The sequence below is a fragment of the Camelus bactrianus genome, chromosome 8 (assembly GCF_048773025.1).
Source record: "Camelus bactrianus isolate YW-2024 breed Bactrian camel chromosome 8, ASM4877302v1, whole genome shotgun sequence".
Classification (NCBI taxonomy): Eukaryota; Metazoa; Chordata; class Mammalia; order Artiodactyla; family Camelidae; genus Camelus; species Camelus bactrianus.
The window spans coordinates 16964377-16983898 of NC_133546.1; the positions used below are offsets into that span (position 1 = coordinate 16964377).

General features: G+C 38.3%; 1 long non-coding RNA gene across 1 annotated transcript in view; it reads left to right on the forward strand.

Moving 5' to 3' along the window:
- The window catches only part of LOC105077303 (uncharacterized), a 315119-nt gene extending 304251 nt beyond the window's left edge, over positions 1 to 10868 (forward strand). The window contains exon 5 of the long non-coding RNA XR_012508554.1: positions 2807 to 10868. This is a non-coding gene — a long non-coding RNA (uncharacterized LOC105077303). The remainder of the gene's footprint in view (positions 1 to 2806) is intronic.
- Positions 10869 to 19522: the final 8654 nt, after the last annotated feature.

Below are 19522 nucleotides of genomic sequence, written 5' to 3' on the forward strand. Positions count from 1 at the left end.
ACAAAAGTCCAGGACAAAATGGCTTCACTGGTGAGTTCTACCAAATAGTCAAAGAAGAATTAATACCAATTCTTCTCAAACTCTTCCAAAAAACAGAAAAAGAAAGAATACTTTCAAACTCATTTTATGAGGCCAGCATTACCCTGGTACCAACCAGACAAAGATACCACGAAAAAAGAAAATTACAGGCCAATATTCCGGATACACACAGATGTGAAAATCCTCAACAAAATGTTAGCAAATGGAATTCAATGATACAGTAAAAGGATTACACTTCATGACCAAGTGGGATTTATTCTGGGGGTGCAAGGATGATGCAACATCCACAAATCAGTCAATGTGATATGCCACACCAACAAAATGAAGGATAAAAATTGCACGACCATCTCAAAAGATGCAGAAAGTGTCCGACAAAATTCGGTATCTATGATAAAAACTCTCAGCGAAGTGGGTACAGAGAGAACACACCTTACCGTAATAAAGGCCACATATGACAAGCCTATAGCTAACATCATACTAAATGGTGAAAAGCTGAAAGCTCTTTCTCTAAGATCAGGAACATGGTAAGAAAGTCCACTCCCACCGCTTTTATTCAACATAGTACTGGAAGTCCTAGCCACAGCAATCAGGCAAAAAGAAGTAAAAGGCCTCTAAATTGGAAAGGAAGAAGTAAGACTGTCACCAGAACAGATGGCACAATATTACGTATAGAAAATCCTTAAGACTCCATCAGGAGTACAAAATCTGTGGAAGCACTGAGTGGGGAGCTTCAAGTTCACTGAACGCAGCTGATACAGGAACTTGTCTCCGTGGAGGGAAGGGAACCCTGGTTCACGGTTGATGGGAATGCAAATTGGTGCAGCCACTGTGGAAAATAACATGGTGGTTCCTCAAAAAATTAAAAATAGAACTACAAAATGACCCAGGAATTCCTCTTTGGGATATTTATCTGAAGAAAATGAAAGCACTAACTCAGAAAGATACATGTACCCCCATGTTCATTGCAGCATTATTTACAATAACCAAGATGCGCAATCTACCTGAGTGTTCATCAATGGATGAATGAAGAAGATACAGTCTATACATACAACATGATATTAATCAGCCACTAGAAAAAGAAATCTTGCCCTTTGAGACAACATGGATGAATCTAGAGGGTATTATGTTATGCTAAGTGAGAAAAAGTCAGACAAAGCTAAATACTGTACGATCTCTCTTATGTGCAGAACCTAAAACAATAAACAAACAAAAAAAACCAAAGCAAAGACACTGAAGATCATAGATACAGAGGATAGATGGGTGCTTTTGCCAGAAGTGAGGGTGGGAGGTGAGATAAATGGGTGCATTTTTTTTTATAGTTTAAACAAATTGAATAAAATTTTAAATAATAAAAAAAAAGAATTCCTAGTGCCAACAAATAAACAGGATGAGGGTTGGGGTGAGTGTTCTGAAATGACACAGTATAACCAATCCAGCTATTCTGGTGACTCCAGAAAGAAACTAATTTCATGGTCATATCAGAGGGGGCCAGGGGACCTGCCGCTCAGACTGAAGGTGACCACCATCCAGGACCTCAAAGTTAGCCTTGCCGTGAATGGTTCAGGAAAAATAAGGTGCTAGTCTTCCAAAGACCTGTAAGGGAGCCCATTGTGTCCCTGTCATGCTGTTAGCTTTCTCTCTCTCTCTCTGTCTCTAGTTGTCAGTGACATGACTCTCAGCTCCATTCTACATGGATTATTTCTGATCTAATTCTAACAGCCCCTACATTTCAAGAGATAGATATAAACACCAGATGGATATTACAAGAAAACTGGAGTATTCCACAGCGAATGAGGTATGGAAAGGCCTTTTCTCAACCAAGCAGTAGACAGAATTGTAATAGTAAGTTGTTTTTGAAATAAAATGGTCATAGATCAGAGGTATCACTGCCTTTTCTAAAGTGTAATATCATTCTTTATGTTGGGCAGAATGAGGATTAAAAAAAAAGAAAAAAGAACACAAACAGTTCATTATTTATTATGTTATGCTCTGCCTCAATTCACAAATATGTACCCTATGTCTATAAATACAGGGATAAGATTCTTTAAAAGGCTACATATTTACTATGTTTTCATGCTTGGTCCAGAGCAAATCCAGTTTGAACCTGCAGATAAATTGTCCCCAGCTCTAGAATTCTATAGGGTTGAATAGACACCTGCTATTCTTCCAGCATGATAGATGAACGTGTTCTGTATCCATCACTCAATTATAGCTCCGCTTTTACGCTTCAGGCCATACATTAATGTGCCCTTGACGCTGACTTTCAGTTCACTCTTCCATCTTCTTTAACCACTTTGGCACCTAGCTCACAATTTTGCTTCTTACTCTGCCAACATCCTTGGTGTCCCGGTCAAGTTTATGACCATTCTGGCACCTCACCCTTTAGCACACAACACTTTGTACTGAGGTTTTTAACAGATACATTTTAAGCCCCCTGTACATTGTAACTGTAACAAACTTTACTCTTCCCATACAGAGACCACGGTGGTGCACTGCAAGTAACGTGAGTGTAACCAGCATTCACTGTGACCCAGGGTGTGGTGGGGACAACGCTTCTCTCGGCTGCACCCTTCTCACCACCCCTGTCACCTGTAATCTTCCCTAGAGTCAAGCATTTTTCAAGGCTACGATAGCAGAAGAGGGCTTTGAAAATGTAAACAGGCTGAGAAGGAGATGCACATTTATTTTAGGAAAATTCGTAAGAAAACGGGCAGGAAGCTCATCTTGGTGCAAAATGTCTGCTGATCCCCTTGTCTCTGCTCCACAGGCCAGATAACTTCGAGGGACTCACCCTCCTTGCCAGTCTCAGAGCTTCCGAAGGCCTCTGCCCTGCGGTAACCAGACACCCAGTAAGTTGCCCCAGGGGCAGAGGCGAGTGGAGGCAGTGTGATCGTTACTTATCTTTGAAGGGCTATATAAAGGCTGAAGGAAAGGGTGTGCAGGCAAGAATTGGGGGTGTACTCTGTTCAAAATGGGGCCCCCTAAGGCCTTATGACCGTAGAAAGACCTAGAAGGCAGGTTGGAGTAGGTAAGAGAAGTTATTTCCAAATCAACACCATCTTGTGGTCCTTGAATATATTATTAAATATAATTAAAGATCTCATGTAAAAATTTAGCCAGCTAGCAATTAAATCTTAAAGTCCTGTAGAAAGTGTTGAGCGTTGGGGTTATACTTAGGGATGACACTGTATCAAGGTCTAAGTGAAGTACAACTTGGGGCAAGGAAGGACTGGAAAAGGAAGAGTTACTTGTAGAAGAAGGTGTGAAAGCAGGACTCTGGGCCAGTTTGTTGAAAGCCAGTTTACTACCATTAACTTCATGAATGACCGATTTCCTGAGTCACGAGGCTTTTGTTGATCAGTTTTAATACAATTCCTGCTGCTACCTCTGCCTCTCCTTGTCCCTGCCTCTGAACTTGACCCTGCCTCTCTAATGAAACAGACTGGGCAAACCTCTGAGACAGGGCAAAGGGAAAGCACAGGGTGTGATGAAACTAAAACTTTGTAAACATTTTCCCCCCAATTTTGCAAACTGGACATTTGGCAAATTGTTTTTCAGTAAATCAGTGGTTCAGTAAATTAGCTTCTTCCCCAAAGCAGAGCTATTTCCTAATGGTGTCTCTCTTTCCTAGCACAGGCTCCTGTCTTTTTCACACTCAGTTAAAATAAGGAGGGCTGACAACTTTGCAGACAGGCACACCCAGCTATGCACACATACACACCACAAGATGACATGCGCACACCTGGATGTACGAACCAGTTACAAAATCTGACTTGCAAGGTGAAGAAAGTCTCCACAGAGGTCACCTTCCCCTCCTCTCCCTGCTTCAATCTTGCCTTATTGTGAAGCTACCTTGGAAGCAAAAATCACCAGAATTCTTGCGTTTAGTCTTTCTGACCACGGTGGGTGTTTTAGTTATTAAAGTTGAGTATTCAAATTTAAAAATTATTCCAACCTGGATCTCCAAGCATAGTTCCTCTTTAATTTTCGTGGCTGTGAATCTTCCCCACTGCGGATCCTGAGTCTCTCTATAAGCATCAGCCTGTGCAAGGTCATTGTTTCATCAAGTCTCAAGTGTCTTAAATGCCAGTGTCTCCCACTGCATGTTTTTTGTTTCTTCAGCTGCTATACACACTTACCTTTTGTTGCTTACATCAGAATCTAAGTCTGTTGGAAAGGTCGTTAAAGGAAATCTGAGAAATTCAAAAGAAAGTGGCAGACGAATACAAATTAGACAAAAAATGAAATGTATTTGTAACCTATAAAACTGGCAAAGCACACAAAAGCACAGCACAATACCCGTGTTGGCTCATAATTGTTGGTGACAAGGCAAATTGGTGCCATGATTCTGGAAGGGCATTTTCAAACACACAAACTAAGTATCCACTGACCTTCAATTTCTCTTCTAGGATTTTCCCTAAGGACATACTGATGTGCATAAAGATGATTATCCCAGTGATATGTACCATTATAAAAAAAAATGGAAATAGTTTTCATGTCCATCCTTATAAGTTAACTGAATATATTACACTGCGTTTATATGATATATGATAAAGAGTACTTGTAAGTATTAAAAATGATCACACTATATTGAGGAATACAATAGATTTTTAGCCAGCATGAACAATATTATAATGCTTTGTAGAATAGCGTATATAACATTACGAAAAAACAGGCTATTAATTCATACAGTAAATTAAATGATATTTATCACTAGGTTAAGGGAATATGGGTGAATTTTATCTTATTTTCAGATCTATATTTTCCAAATTTTCTATAATTAACATGTTTTCAATGATGTAAGCTTGGTCTTGACCTCTTTCTTATTTTTCTTTTAAAAATAATTCTGTGACTTTCCTTTATGACATAATTAAGAAAGAGATTAAAAAAAAAAAAGCAGCCCTAACTCCCGACCAGAAAAAACGTAGAAGTAATATCTTTTCTCTCCCTTTTGACCAGTGTCTTTCTTTAGAATATGCTATCAAAAAAGATCAAGGACACAATTGAGGGAAATTAAAAACAACACACACACACCTTAAAAGGTTTTTTTTTTTTTTTTTAAAAAAGCAGGAAGATGCAATTGATTTCAAAAGAAGAAAATCAAATAGTATTCAGTTTCCTATTTCTTCTCTAAACTCAAGTTCTCTGATAGTCCAGTAAATTTGGGAAGTGATTGATTCCTTCCCTCCCTCTCTCCCTCTCTCCCTTTTAAGAACAAGCTCATTAATGCAGCAGCAGGTCTGAAGTAAGGCACTGGTAGGACCCCTTGCTGCAGGGTGAGGGGGTAGAAAACGCGGAGCAGGGAATTGCTACACAGTGCACGTCAAGCATCTGCTAGGTGAACGTATATAGAAGCTGCTCAGGAAAGGGTGTCTCTAATAACTATTATCATTTAGTCAAGAAAGAAAGAAAGAAAGAAAGAAAGAAAGAAAGAAAGAAAGAAAGAAAGAAAGAAAGAAAGAAAGAAAGAAAGAAAGAAAGAAAGAAAGAAAGAAAGAAAGAAAGAAAGAAAGAAAGAAAGAAAGAAAGAAAGAAAGGAAGGAAGGAAAGGAAGGAAGGAAAGGAAGGAAGGAAAGGAAGGAAGGAAAGAAAGGAAAGGAAAGAAAGGAAAGGAAAGAAAGGAAAGGAAAGGAAGGAAGGAAGGAAGGAAGGAAGGAAGGAAGGAAGAAAGGAAGGAAGAAAGGAAGAAAGGAAGGAAGAAAGGAAGAAAGGAAGGAAGAAAGAAAGAAAGAAATCAGGACAATCCTCTGGAAAACAGGAGCGCTGAGCTAGTGTCTCCCGGTCCACAGGCAGCTGACAGCTATATGCAGCAGCAGGTCAACCAGAAGAACTACTGAGCCGTTTCCAGGGTTTCATGGGAATGATGAAGAGTCCCGAGTCCCCGTCCCCCTTTTAGTGAAACGGACCGCTTGGGCCCCAGATGTGCCTCTTCCCGGACTCAGGCCTGCGTCAGCATCACCAGGCGGGGCGGTCACCCCGCCGGAGCATGCGCTCTCGGCGTTGCGTAATCATCCCGGGGCTGCCTCAGGGCCACACGCTTGTCAGAGGCTCCCCCTGCTGGACAAACAGGAAAATGGCGCTCTCGTTGACATCTGCCCCTTGCCCCAGGCTTTCTCCATCTATTTATTTTTTTTTTAACTTTTTTTTTAATTGAGTTATAGTCAGTTTACAATGTTGTGTCAAATTCCAGTTAGAGCACAATTTTTCAGTTATACATGAACCTATATATATTCATTGTCACATTTTTTTTCGCTGTGAGCTACCACAAGATCTTGTGTATATTTTCCTGTGCTGTACAGCATCAGGCTTTCTCCATCTTAAGTATTTTCTCACTGTGCACCAGAAGGGAATTTTCCGCAGAAAAAGAGAAGCGATGAAACTTAACCCTGCAGCAAAAAGCGCCCCCCTGGAGCATTAGTCAGTAAACAGTTTCTGTGGGAGGAAGGGGTCACTCTCAGCAGTTTCCCCACGTGGCTTCAGTTCTCGCCTTAAACTTGTACTCTGAAGGGTGGAGAAGACAGGCCTCCCCCTGACAGAGCAGGGAAAGGGCCAGACAGGACTTTTTAGTGCTTAGGGGAGCGCGAAGGGTCTGGGCTTACAGCCTTCTGTTGCCTTTAACTCCAAACGGCATCAGAGAAGCAGAAAGACCCTCGGACGACAAAGCTGTCCTAAGCTTATTTCTTCCTTCCCCCTTCTCCAATCTCGACAAACTGCCTGTCACTTCTGTCAGTTGCAGTGATGTCCCTTGAAGCATAAGCCGTTGCCCCCATCTAGCCATAAGAATATCAGAGGTATTCAGTCTTGTTTCTAAATCCTTTAAAGGTTTATGACTCCTGGACTTGGGTGGGCTCTTGCAGTACAAAATTCCCCATACTACTGTGCATTTTCACTAGGGAAAGAAGTACCATTATTGCTCAGCTGAGAAAACGTTAATGATACTATCACGTTCTCTTTGCTCAGCTTGTGATAGATATGACATGTCTCTCCCCTGAGCTCTGGCTGATGTGTGCCTGGGCTGCACAGAGACCATGCGACCCGCAGTGCTGTCCCAGTGGAGGACGCGGGCTCCCACTGTACTATCTGAATCTTTTAGAGAATTCTTGCCATTTCATTTTAGTCCAAGTTGTTTGTGCTCTTGTCTTCTCATGGTTCTCAATCCTGGCTGCACTTAAGAATCACCCAGGGAGCTTTTCAAAATCATGGTTGCTCAGGCCTCGGAATAATTAACTCAGAATCTCTGGGGAGTGGAGCCAGGGCATTCATTTTTTGTTTGTTTGTTTGTTTTTGTTTGTTTTCCATATTTATGAAAGTAGACTGGCTTCTCAAGTGAGTGCAAGCAATAGGGGAACTGACAGCAACATTAAGGACAGAATTAACATTCAGTGGAATTGTAAATGGTAAAAATTCCAGCAGTAATGGGTGGTACCAGCTGGAGACCTTCTGGGGCAGGCACAAAGCTGGAGAAAGAGCCAAATAGTTAATAAGGAAAATCAGTCTCAGGTAGGATGAGGTTGGCCCTCAGAACATCTATCTCCAGGCTTGCAGCTGTCTAGTCTTCCTAAACAACCAAGACTATTTCCTTTATCATTTGCAGATGCTCCATATTCAAAATAGAATTAATAACAGGGAGTTTCTCTTAATGGTTGGGGCAAAGCAATGTGTTTTATGAGTACCTTCAGAATGGCCTGCTTCATATTTCTAAGGAATCAGTTAGGGAAAAAACAGAACAGAAACACACAGTAGAAACTAGGCTGAATGTGTGGATATATCGACTTCTGGGAAGAGAAACAAGCATCTGACTTCTGTAGGGTGATGGAGACCAGACACAATGCACAGATGGGAGAGGACCAGAGCCAGAGTCATGTTATAAAATTGGGAGCCTGCCCACTGTCAAGGGCTGTGACTTGTCTGAGCTGCACAATGGGAAGAAGAATACGGTAACACACCCAGTACCTGGCCAAGCCACCTACTAGCTCCACGCACGGACCTTCTACATCTCTGATGTAATTGCTCGATAGTGCACTAAAGAACACTATAAGACTTGGGTCCAGTTGGAAGGCAGCTGTAAAACTGCCAGACAGGGAATGGTGAAAGCAAAGAGTTTCATTCAATTTATGCCGGTAAACTAAAATTAGAATACATGCAAGGAAAACTATTGCTAAGAAAGACATCCAACAAAACAAACACCAGAGCTCAACAATTTATTTTCAATAATACACATGTAATAGAACACTCTGAGTAGGATTAAAACATAATTATGTTTAGTATCCAGACACTTTACTGAGAATCTTACATGCATTATATCATTAGAGCAAGACAATAGCTCTATGAAATAGGTTCTATTATCTTCTTTTTACAAATGAGGGAACCAAAGTACAGAGAAGTTTAGGAACTAACTCTAGGTCACACATCTTTTCATGGAGAGTACAGAATTACAGATTCAACAAGAATAAGAAATTATAAAAAAGAACAATAAACTATGAAGTTAAAAGGAAAGAGAATAGGAAATCATGAAGTTGAGAGAAAGACATAAATAATAATAAGTAGATACAAGAAAGACTCAGTTATATATCTTGGAAATTAAAAAAAAAGATAGTCAAGGAAATATCCTCTTTAGATGATAAATTTCAACTATATATAGTTCAAAGAAGACTTAGAGAAGTAGGACTGAGTAATCTGCCTCAACTTGGCATGACAAGATACAAAAAAATCAAATATATGAAATAAATGTTAAGAGTCATGGTAAATAGAGGAATTCCAACATGTATCTTATAGGAATCCCCAAAGTAAAGACTTGAGTGAATCCCTGAAAAACGCTATTCTGAACACTGTAAACACCCTATCTGCAGAGATAACAGCTGAGTTTTCTGGAACCAAGAAAATATATAATTTCTTAGATTTAAAGCACATACTGAATGAAGACATAAACTTACACCTGTACGCACTGGAGTGAAATTGCAGAAAAGTAAAAATGTCTCCTTGAAACTGACACAACATTATAAATCAACTATACCTCAATAAAAAAAGAATAAAAACGCTTTAAAAGCAATCTGAGAGAGGAAAAAAATTGCATTGCATACAAAAAAGAGTCACAGTAAGACTGACGTCAGACTTCTGATCAGCAAAAATGAACGCCAAGAGTCAATGAAGTAATCCCTTCAAAATGCTGGGATTTCACTGTCTGCCTGGAGTTTCCTTTGTGGTCGGACTGTCTTCCAGGGGTGATGAATGGACCAAGGAAGTTGCCATTGTGGTCTCTTGCTGAGATAATTATTGAAGGATATTTATTACTGCAAGGAAAATGTCAGCCCAGAGGGAGTAAGCAGAATTCCAGACAAGGCAGCAACTATAGAAAAACTGTTCAAGTACGTGAGGAAAAGTCGAGCTGTGTGTGTTCTGTGACTCTTTGGTCTTTTATGCCCATGCGCTCCTGTTACCAAATGTTTCTTGTGTTTAGCCTTTATTTTCAAGTATACTTTGAATTAAAGTTAACCACGAGCCCTCAGGTGGCTCAGAAAAATTGACAAAATAAATACTGCAGGAAGAAAAGTGGGAATATTTTAATCATGGAGCAAAGGATAGGTGATAAAAGAGGATTGAAGAGGGAGACAGAAATAAAGATTCTGCAGTCTTTTGGGGTAGTTTACTTACTTAATAGATGATATTGAATACCTGGCTGAAAGTCAATTACCTAACCTTCCTCAATCTTCTTTACAACGCCTCCCCTGTACCTCTTCTCTGCCTCACCATTCAATATCTCTTCCTTCTCAGTGAGTGCACTACAACTTCACGACATTATTATGTTTACTTCATTTATGGAAAACTCATTTGTTTCCTCTCAAATTGTTTTTTATTGTGTATATAACTTGATTTTTATTGTCAATCTGTTTTTTTTCTGTAAAAATGGTTTTGGTATCTTAGTTTGGGTTGAAAGCAAACCTAATTTTTCCCATTAAAATTGATATGCATATTTTTTTTCAACTTAACATCTTTACAGTTAGTGGTATGGTTTCAGTTATGAATAAAAGTTATTAAACAAGGCATGAATGTATTACAGTCATACATAATAATGTGCAAGGTTTTCTGTGATTGGTGAGTGAAAAAAAGTTAGTTGCTGTAAACGTTGTAAGTTGTGACCTTCTTTTTGCAGAAATGATCTGGAATGACACTATGATTAGTGACTATGTCCGGGCTTAGGTAGCATGCTAGTGATTAGTTTTAATATCGGCAGACACAATGTAAAGCATCTCATCTCCCCCGCCCCCCCAAAAAAACCCAAACAAGCAAACAAAACTCCCAAAAAAGATCGCATCCCAGCTCCATAACTTACTGTAATACTTGAGTAACATAATATCCTCCTTAGCCTAATTTTTTTTTCTTTTTTAAAACCTGAATATCCACGATGATAATTTTTCTACTTTACAAAGAGGGTATGATGATTAAATAAAGTACTTAACTTTATTTAAGTTTATTTAAGTTTATTAGTCAGACGTAAATAAACTACACATTGGAGCTATTTTATACATATATATATATATGTATACACACAATAGACAGAGATATGGATATTTCTGTATCACTCAAGTTTATTTAAAAAGGAACATGTATTAATTTTGTAAAAAAATTAAAATAAATCTATAAAGTGTGCTGAACTTTTGGAACAGATTTTCCTATACCACATATGACTGCTCTTTCCTGAATAATTTGAATAAATGTATAAATTTGGATAAATTTGAATGTTTATACAAACTGCCTGTTGATTTCTGAGTCTGGTACGGGCTCTATTTCCACACTCCTGTGGCTGCTTCTCAGAAATGGTTCTACGGTTTTGCACTCCTAGGTAAAGCAGGTTTTTTCACTTCGAGTGCCATAATTCAAAAAAAAATTTTTGATCATCTTTACCCATTCCTTCCATGTCATTTTGAGTACTGTAATTTTAAATGATAAATGGAATATATATATAATTTTTTTTTAGGTAAGGTCCAAATACCCATCTGTTATTAATTCTCACTTCTGTCTCAGGTTGCTCTTTTGTTTTCATTTTTTGACGGCAGAAGAGACTTGGTAATGAGAGCACTTTAATGTGGAAATCCTGAGTTCATGATTTTCACTTACTCGTCTTCTGGGAACACTGAAAAGTGGGGCTGGCAGAAGCTGGGGAGCTCCTGGAAACGTGATAGCAAGCCTCTGTCCACTGCCACACCAGAGATGGGGGGCCTTATAGGTGAATTAATGAGGGTTATAGAAAGCAAAATAATACTAGACTTCGATTATCTACCCAGTGACAACATCCTTCGGTAGAGTGGGATCTATGTATGAAGTACTCAAAGGGTGAACAGGCCCTCTCTCCCTTGAAATGTAAGCAAATGCTTATCTCCTAGCGGGAGGAGATGGGTGGATGGAAGGTGAAAATTAAAAGGGGAAGACTATGAGAGAATTGAGAGTAGGACATTGAATCACTGCAGATTTATAAAGATGTAGCTTTTTTCCCTGCTTTGTTCATGAGATTTACATAATAAACTTTAATTTTGCTGGGAATTGAAATAAATCAATTTGCAACATCAAACTTTCCTCCCCTTGGCCTTCCTGAGTTTTAGGTCCTTGCAGGGTAGCAGTTTTTCTGGGTGCTCTGTTATTCAGCCTTGTATCTGAGGCTTGGAAATCATTTCACACTTCAACAGATCTTTAAATGTGGCATCAAGTTATCTCATAATTGACTTGTCTCCACTCTGTGTTCTAATGCCCAAAATTCCAGCCAAATTAAAGTACAGCAGATGGGAAAAGTCACTTGGAAAGGAACACTAGGGAAGTCTTTTTACTTCCTCTTTGAAAACTAAGATTAATAAACTGATTTCAAATAACTGAGAATTCATTTCAAACTCTTGAGGGTCTGGAGCATAGGCATGTGGATGGAAAACCCAAGCAGCAATTCAATTAGTGCTTCTTTTGAGCCGGTGAGAACATCTCCACGTCTCGGCAGTTTCTTGATCATAGTCATCTTATATCGTCATCACCACCCTGGGTACTTAGCCCTTTCTTGGCACTGCTCGCTGCTGGTGAGAGCAGCCCACACTGCTGGCATCAACCTGGTGCTCGTCAACCCTGTCCATACACAGGAATCAAGCAGGAAAAACATAGCTAGTTAGGACAGCTCTAAACAGTCCCCCAACACCAACCCCCTCAGGGACATAGTTAGTCTTCTGCTTTAATGTAATGTCCCATTTAGGGTATTGACCTTGATACAATTCACCAATCTTACTTAGATTTCTCTAGTTTTAATTGTACTCATTTCTGTGTGTGTATATTTGGTTGTATACAATTTTATCACCCGTGTAGTTTTGTGCACACGCTATAACAGTCAAGATGCTGGGTACTTTCAACAGCATGGGGAGACCTGATGTTGTCCTTTAAAAATGAAACCAGGCTCCCCTTTCCAAAAGCTAGCAACCATGAATTTGTCCTCCATTTCTAAAATATTGCCATTTCTACAATGTTATATAAATGGAACCATACAGTACGTATGGGGTTGGCATATTTCACTCAATATAATTCCCTGGAAGTTTATCCAAGTCATGGTGTGTTGCTCGTTCCTTTCTGTCACTGAGCAGTACATTCCATGGTATGTGTCTACCAGCACTTGTTTGATCATTCACCTGTAGAAGTACATTTGGACTGACTGCAATTTTTGGCTACTGTGAGTAAAGCTGCTATGAATATTCAAGCACAAGTTTCTGGGTGAACGTAAGTTTCCATTTCCTGGGATAAATGCCCAAGAATTCAATTGCTGCGTCATATGGTAGCTGCATGTTTATTTATTTTGAGGAACTGGCAAACTGTTTGCCAGAGTGGCTGTACCATTTTATATTACTGCCAGCAGTATATGAGTGATCTAGTTTCTTCTTACTCTCACTGGCATTTGTGCTGTCAATATTTTTTATTTTGACCATTCTGATAAACTATGTGGTGATATTGTATTTTGGTTTTAATTCACGTTTCCCTGGTTGTTAATGATGCTGAACAACTTTTGTTGTGTTTATTTGCTCTCTCTCTGTCCTCTTTGATCATCCGTCTTCATGTCATTTGCCCATTTTCTAATTGTTTGCTGTTGAGTTTTGAGAATAATTAAAATATTTCAAATACTAGTTCTTTGTCAGATATGTGGTATGTAGATATCTAATCCCAGTGCATGGTCTGCTCTTTATTCTCTTCATATGATGCTTTTCAGAGCAAGTATTTAATTTTGATGAGGCCCAATGTATCAGCGTTTTCCTTTTATGGATTTTGATTTTGATGTCAGATCTAAGAACTCTTTGCCGAAGACCTCAGAGATTTTATTTTATATTTCTTCTAAAAGTTTTATAGTTTTATATATCCAATTTAAATCTATGATCCATTTTGAATTAAAGTTTGTTTGAGGTGATAGATTTAGGTTGAGGTTCTTTTCTTTTTTTTTTTTTTCTTTCTTTCCTTTCTTTCTTTTTATTTATCTATTATTTTTTGTGAAAATGATGTGCAGTTGCCCTGGTACTATTTGTTGTAAGGTTGTCTTTCTTTCTTCCATTGAAGGAGTTTTTCATCTTGGTCAAAAATTAGGCATATTTGTGTGGATCTATTTCCGGGTTTTCTACTCTGTTCCATTGATCTATTATCTATCATGCTGCCAATATCACTTTGTTTTGATAATAATAGCTAGATAGTTAGTCTTAATATTGGGTAGGGTAGTTCCTCCTTTGTCAATATTGTTTTGGTTACTCTAGGGCTTATGCCCTAAAGAATCTTGGGCCCCTGGGGACAAAGATGCTTCCTTGACCAGGTACCAGCTGTCATATCCCCTAACCTGCCTCAGTATCTCAGTGAAAAAGGCGAGTCGCCAGCCTGGCAAAGAAGTGTAATGCTGCCTCTAGCTGCTTATTTGTAATGAGGAGCCCATTTGAACCTCCTTGCCTGTGGTGTCAGCTTATGTGATGCTGTCAGAAGAATTCCCATTCTAACCAGAGAAAAATACATTGATTGTCTTCTTTTGCTAGTTTGGTGATGAGAAAACTGGGTTTGAGTAGTCTTCCTTTTTGTGTGTGGGGAAGAAAGACAGTGCTGTGCTGCGCCTTCCGTCCTGGGGTCCCCAACCAGCTCACCCTCTTACGACTCTCCAGAGATCTCCTTTGGTTGTCCCCGGCATCCTCTCCAGATTTTATGGGTCTGCTTAGTCGGGAAGAGTAAGGACAAGACCAGAAGGACCACGTCTATCACATAGGTATTTAAAGGAAAAAACACAAATAGATAAGCAACTGCTTATTTAAATAAAAAGATACGACATATCAAGAGCAGCTCTTGCACGTTTATGCAGAATTGAACAGAAATTTCAGAACTTGGAAAATGAGTGCCATTTCTCCAACTATCCAATGTTCTTGTGCTTTGTTAAAATGCTTAAACTTTTTTTCCTTTGACAGAAATAGAGTCTGGGCTAAATTCCAATTTGAATAAGTATACTGATCTTCCAAATTCCCTTGGCAGTGGAAATTACATGCAGCTTTCTTGGTGCTCTGTCTTTAACGAATGGAACAGGACAGCTGTGCACCCTGAGATAGATGCTGAGTTCTACTGAGAGCTGCCTGGAGATGAGACACCTTTCAATTAATTATCCCACCAGATCTGCACTAACACCAAAGCCCACAAAGCTGCATACTTGAATCAGCACTCTGTTTTTCTCTTTAATTGAAACCTTCTTATTTTTCGTGTCATTGTGTTTGAATCTGTTTAATACTTTTATGAAAATAAAGAGATCTGTTTGCTGGAAAAAAAAATCATGTTGACATTTTCAAGTGCAACATTTGGATGAGTGCATTAACTCCTGCCAACGAGTCTGTACACAACCCAGTTCTTGATCCTCCCACATGACAGTTCTACTGCAGAGTCTCTGCGTCTGCTTCTCGGTTGAACACCTTTCCGTTAAATCTCTTTGCTCTTATCTTCTTAATAACTGTTGGCCAAGAGCTCTGACACCATACAGTATTTTGTATTTAGATGCCATTCTTTTTTTCTCTCCAAAAGCCAAATATTAAAAACATAGGGGTTTCAAAAGGGTGAAAAATTCACAGGGTGTCCAACTCAACCTTTTTAAGGAAGACAAATTTAAATTAAACAATTCATACTATATTTAAGAACCTCCAGGGAAGTCAATTTCATAATAACTTTTGCAGATACATTCTCATATGGAATAGCTTTATTTCCAAGTAAATGTCTGTAAGTTGACTAGCTATTAAGCCATTCTTCAATGAAAAAGAAAACATAATTTGCAGTATAAGAAAATATTTAAATATTTTACTATCCCTTATGCTAATTGAAAACTGAAAATAAATTCCTAGAGCAGTAGTTAGAATTTTACGGGTTACAGACTTCTTTAATAATCTGATGGAGGCTATAGATTTCATCAAAAGAAAATATATACAATTGCAGGAGGCTCAGGGGTCACCCAAAGCCCCCAAGGTAAGAACTCTTGCTCTGGTATGTGGGTCAGTTTTTTTGTTGTTGTTGAGAACTTCTAATGTGTCTCTTCAAAATTTCAGAATCCAACTGATTCATAGAGGAGAACCCAAAATGAGGTTTGAGTGTATAAGCTATGATTCTTTGGTTGTATATAACAAAAACAAACTCTGGCTAATTTAAGAAAAAAAAAAAAAGTCATTGGAGAGATATTTGAGCTCATAGATGTGAAGAAAAACCCAGACCAGAAAGGACAGTAAGTGAGCTGGCAGATGCTAGTGTAATGGACGGTCATTTGGAGATGCTCATAATGACTCAGATTTGGCTCTTTGTTGCTGCTAAACAAACAAACAAGCAAACAAAAAACACACAGGTGTCAGGGATTCAGGGCAGGCAGAAACAAGCAGTGAAATGTACATTACAGTATCTACAGACTTCTGGGAAGAGAAGTATGTAAACTATTGCGATTCCTTATTTTAAGTATCTCTGCTATTATTATTATGGCCACAATTATTCTATTATTATTATTATTATTATTATTAATTTATATCTACATACAACATATCTATGTGAATTTTGAGGAACCAAACACTGATCAACTTCCGAGAAGGACATACTTCAAGCCACTTCAGATGTGGCCAAAGAGTATATCAGACAAGAAGAAGTTTCATGGAAGCAGGGGCCGTGGAGCTCAACTGAGCAGAAAGGTCTTTCTAGAGTGCAGAATCAAACCTGATCAAGGACCTTCCCCAGGTCGTGGTGGGGGCCTTCACGATGTTTGCCCTGAGGGATTTCAGAATTGCTATGAAGCAGTGATGGATTTGTCTCCTGTTCTTCCCCCTTCTGAATTAATGTTTATTGTTTATTCTATGATCCACAATGGTATATTGGAATTGTGTGGAGGAAAAGAGGCAAAAATCAACTAAAAGGATGCCCTTCTGGCCAAAGACATTAGTAAAAGATATATAGTGTAATAATTTTGGAACATGTACACACTAGTTGTATGAATATAAACTCCCTGGTTGCTTGAGTGGTGTGTAAATTAAGACCCTGTTTGGAAAATGAAGCTATCTTCTGTGAACGTTGCAAAATACCATTGTTGACAACCTGCCATCTGGTGTTATCACAGTCTCTCAATGGTGTAAATCCTTTTTAAGCTCTATAAACTCTATTTTTCAATATTTTCACTTGAAGGCCAATCTGATACATTTTTGAAAATGATAATAAGCATTGATACAGGCCCATTTTAACTCAAATAATGCAAATAGTGTAGTTTATTCACCTACAACCTATGGAGAGCCTACTCTGTGTAGTTTTCTGCCGTGATCTGTGGGTAATTAAGATGCATAACATATGCCAGTTATGAGGTAGTCCTGGCACTCAAAGCCATTAGATAACAGAGAAATGAAGTCTTTACATAAAGCATTATAAACGTCCTAACATAACAAACTAGTTCAAGAGTAATGACACAACTGAAGAAATGAAGCCTTTCAGCCAAATTTGAAGAATCCAGGGTACTGAAGGCCAAGAGTTACTGAAATGTGCATATGTTACAGGAGCTTCTCCTAAGGAGTTTCTACTTCCCTTCAGGAAATGTTTTAATCATATCTGCAAACACCAAATGAAATTCTTTGGATTTTCTCCTGCTTTCTTCTTGTCTTTATGGAACCAAAGATGACTTAAATGTTAATAAATGGAAAAGGAAGAGTAAATATAATGCCTGTATGAATAATAAATTGGAAAGCATCTCAAATTCAAGTTGACTGTTCTAAAAACTATTTTCATAGACTGTGACTTTAAAAGTTGAATTACTTCGGATGATTTGTTGTGGGAATGAAGGTCCTTACACAAGCTTTAACATTATTGGCCAAAGGTTGTTTCCACAATCCTATTGGAAGATATGCAGACTTTGGGCACATGCTACTTCAGAAGCAACTAAGTTAAAATTTGATTGAGTTCGTGGAGAAATACATGAAAACTTCAAAGTTCCTTGAGAAAAAAAATACATAACAACAATTTCATATTATGTTATTAGTCAATGGAATGGCACTGGTGATATTGTATCTAATATAATTTTGGCCATTTTCACAAGTTTAAACCAAACTTGCCTGGTGAAAACAGCATATAAATTTTCTTTTCAAACTCATAAAATGTTATAAAGATGTTAACCAACTTAGCCCATTTTCACCCATGAGCTATAATCATGATTTATATTATTTAACCATTTAAATATTAACTAAGTCTTTACAATGTAACATATTAATTTGGAATCTTTTCCACGAAGACAAAAATCATTTTTATTAGTTTTCTTTGTATCTGTCTAAATATATCAACCACCTACAGTGGAATGAAAGCGACATCCATATGGTATCTGAAATGGTGATTCTGAAATCAACATTTTGATAAACATTGAAAATAAAGAGTGTTATTATATTATACACCAGATGGGAAAGGGATTTACAGATTAGTGAATTTTTATAATTAACAAAACATGTTAGAGGAGTTTGGCTTATTTGAACAAAGTTAGAATTGTTTAAAGGTATAGATTTATTAGAGTAGAGTGATTTATCATACAGGTTCACTTCAAATGCAGATCATACTGTGTGGTGATGCTGCCATCTGTGCTCATGCCGAAAACAAGGATGTTTAGCTTAAAGTTCTAAGCACTTACAAAGCCTTCAATATGTAATGAATACTACATGAAAACACACCTGTGGTTGGAAATTATTTTATCTAAATTAAGATGAATAAAATCTGTTTTATAATTGATTAGACAAAAAATGTTATAACAACAACTTGAAATAAAGTTCTTTCATAATATCAGTTTCAGGATTGTTCCATGAAGGTCACTGAAAACTTTAATTAATCTGGTATAAATAATTCCACCCGAGACATGGTCCAAACCAGGGGTTAAGTGTGGTGGTGCCCGGTTTCTTTTCGGAGGCAGAGTCCATTACTGCCTGGCTCTTCTTGCGACTTCTCCATTTTCCTATTTTCTAAGAGTCAGTGAATGCAAGGGTTGCTTTTGAGTGAGACAGAGACACAAGGTAAATATCAGTTAACATATCAGAATACATGCAAGATTTCACATGCAGAATATATGGAATGTGTGCAAATAGTCTATATTACTAGGGGGCTTGAGACCGGAAGTTAATGTGTGACTTTTTTGGAAACTTAATTTCTAGAAGCCAGTTAAGAGTTTATTGAAGTTGCCAGCAATTTTCTGATCCATTTAAATGATGACCGTCCTTTGATAATATTTCAAAAAACATTTTAGTGGACACTTTGATTTTGCAAATGGAAAAGCCAGCGTCCCGTTCTTCAGTGGAGGTGTTGGAGGCACTGAGGAGTTAAGTTGCTTTTATGACGATGTTTCAGTATCACCAGAGTTGCGCCCTGGGGATTATTACTGTTGACTCAGAGGCAGGCCTGTGACTGCAGAAGAGGAAAACTGTTTTCTCTGCTCTTAGAAGAGGCCCCGAGAAAGGAGGGGTTGACCTTGAAGTACTTGGGAGGAAATCAAGGAGAAGGAAACTGAATGGTAGGCATATACTTTGTCAGAGAAAACAGTCTAGAGGTGGTAGGAACTATGATATGCTTTATAGGTGTACCCTGGTCAACTCAGTCAACACAATGGAGAATATTTATATGGCTATGTGTTCTACAAGAGTTATTTATTAACTGTGATCCATACACATTATTATCTTCAGCTTCTCAGCAATCTGTACTATTTTTTCACATGAGGATCATCTCAGTGAGGAAAACGCCCCCTTTAGAGAACATTTAGGAAATATGGACGGCATTTTGGATTGTCCCAATAATAGGAGAGAACTATTGCTATTTAGTGGGTGAAAACCAAGAATGTTAGACAACCCTCAGTTTTTGAAAGTGTTACATGCATTAAAGAATTCTTACCTCCTAAATATGATTTGAATGGCCCATCATTCATGCAGTCTAAAAGCAAGCTAGTGACCCAAAAACCTACCTTTGTAAGATATATAAA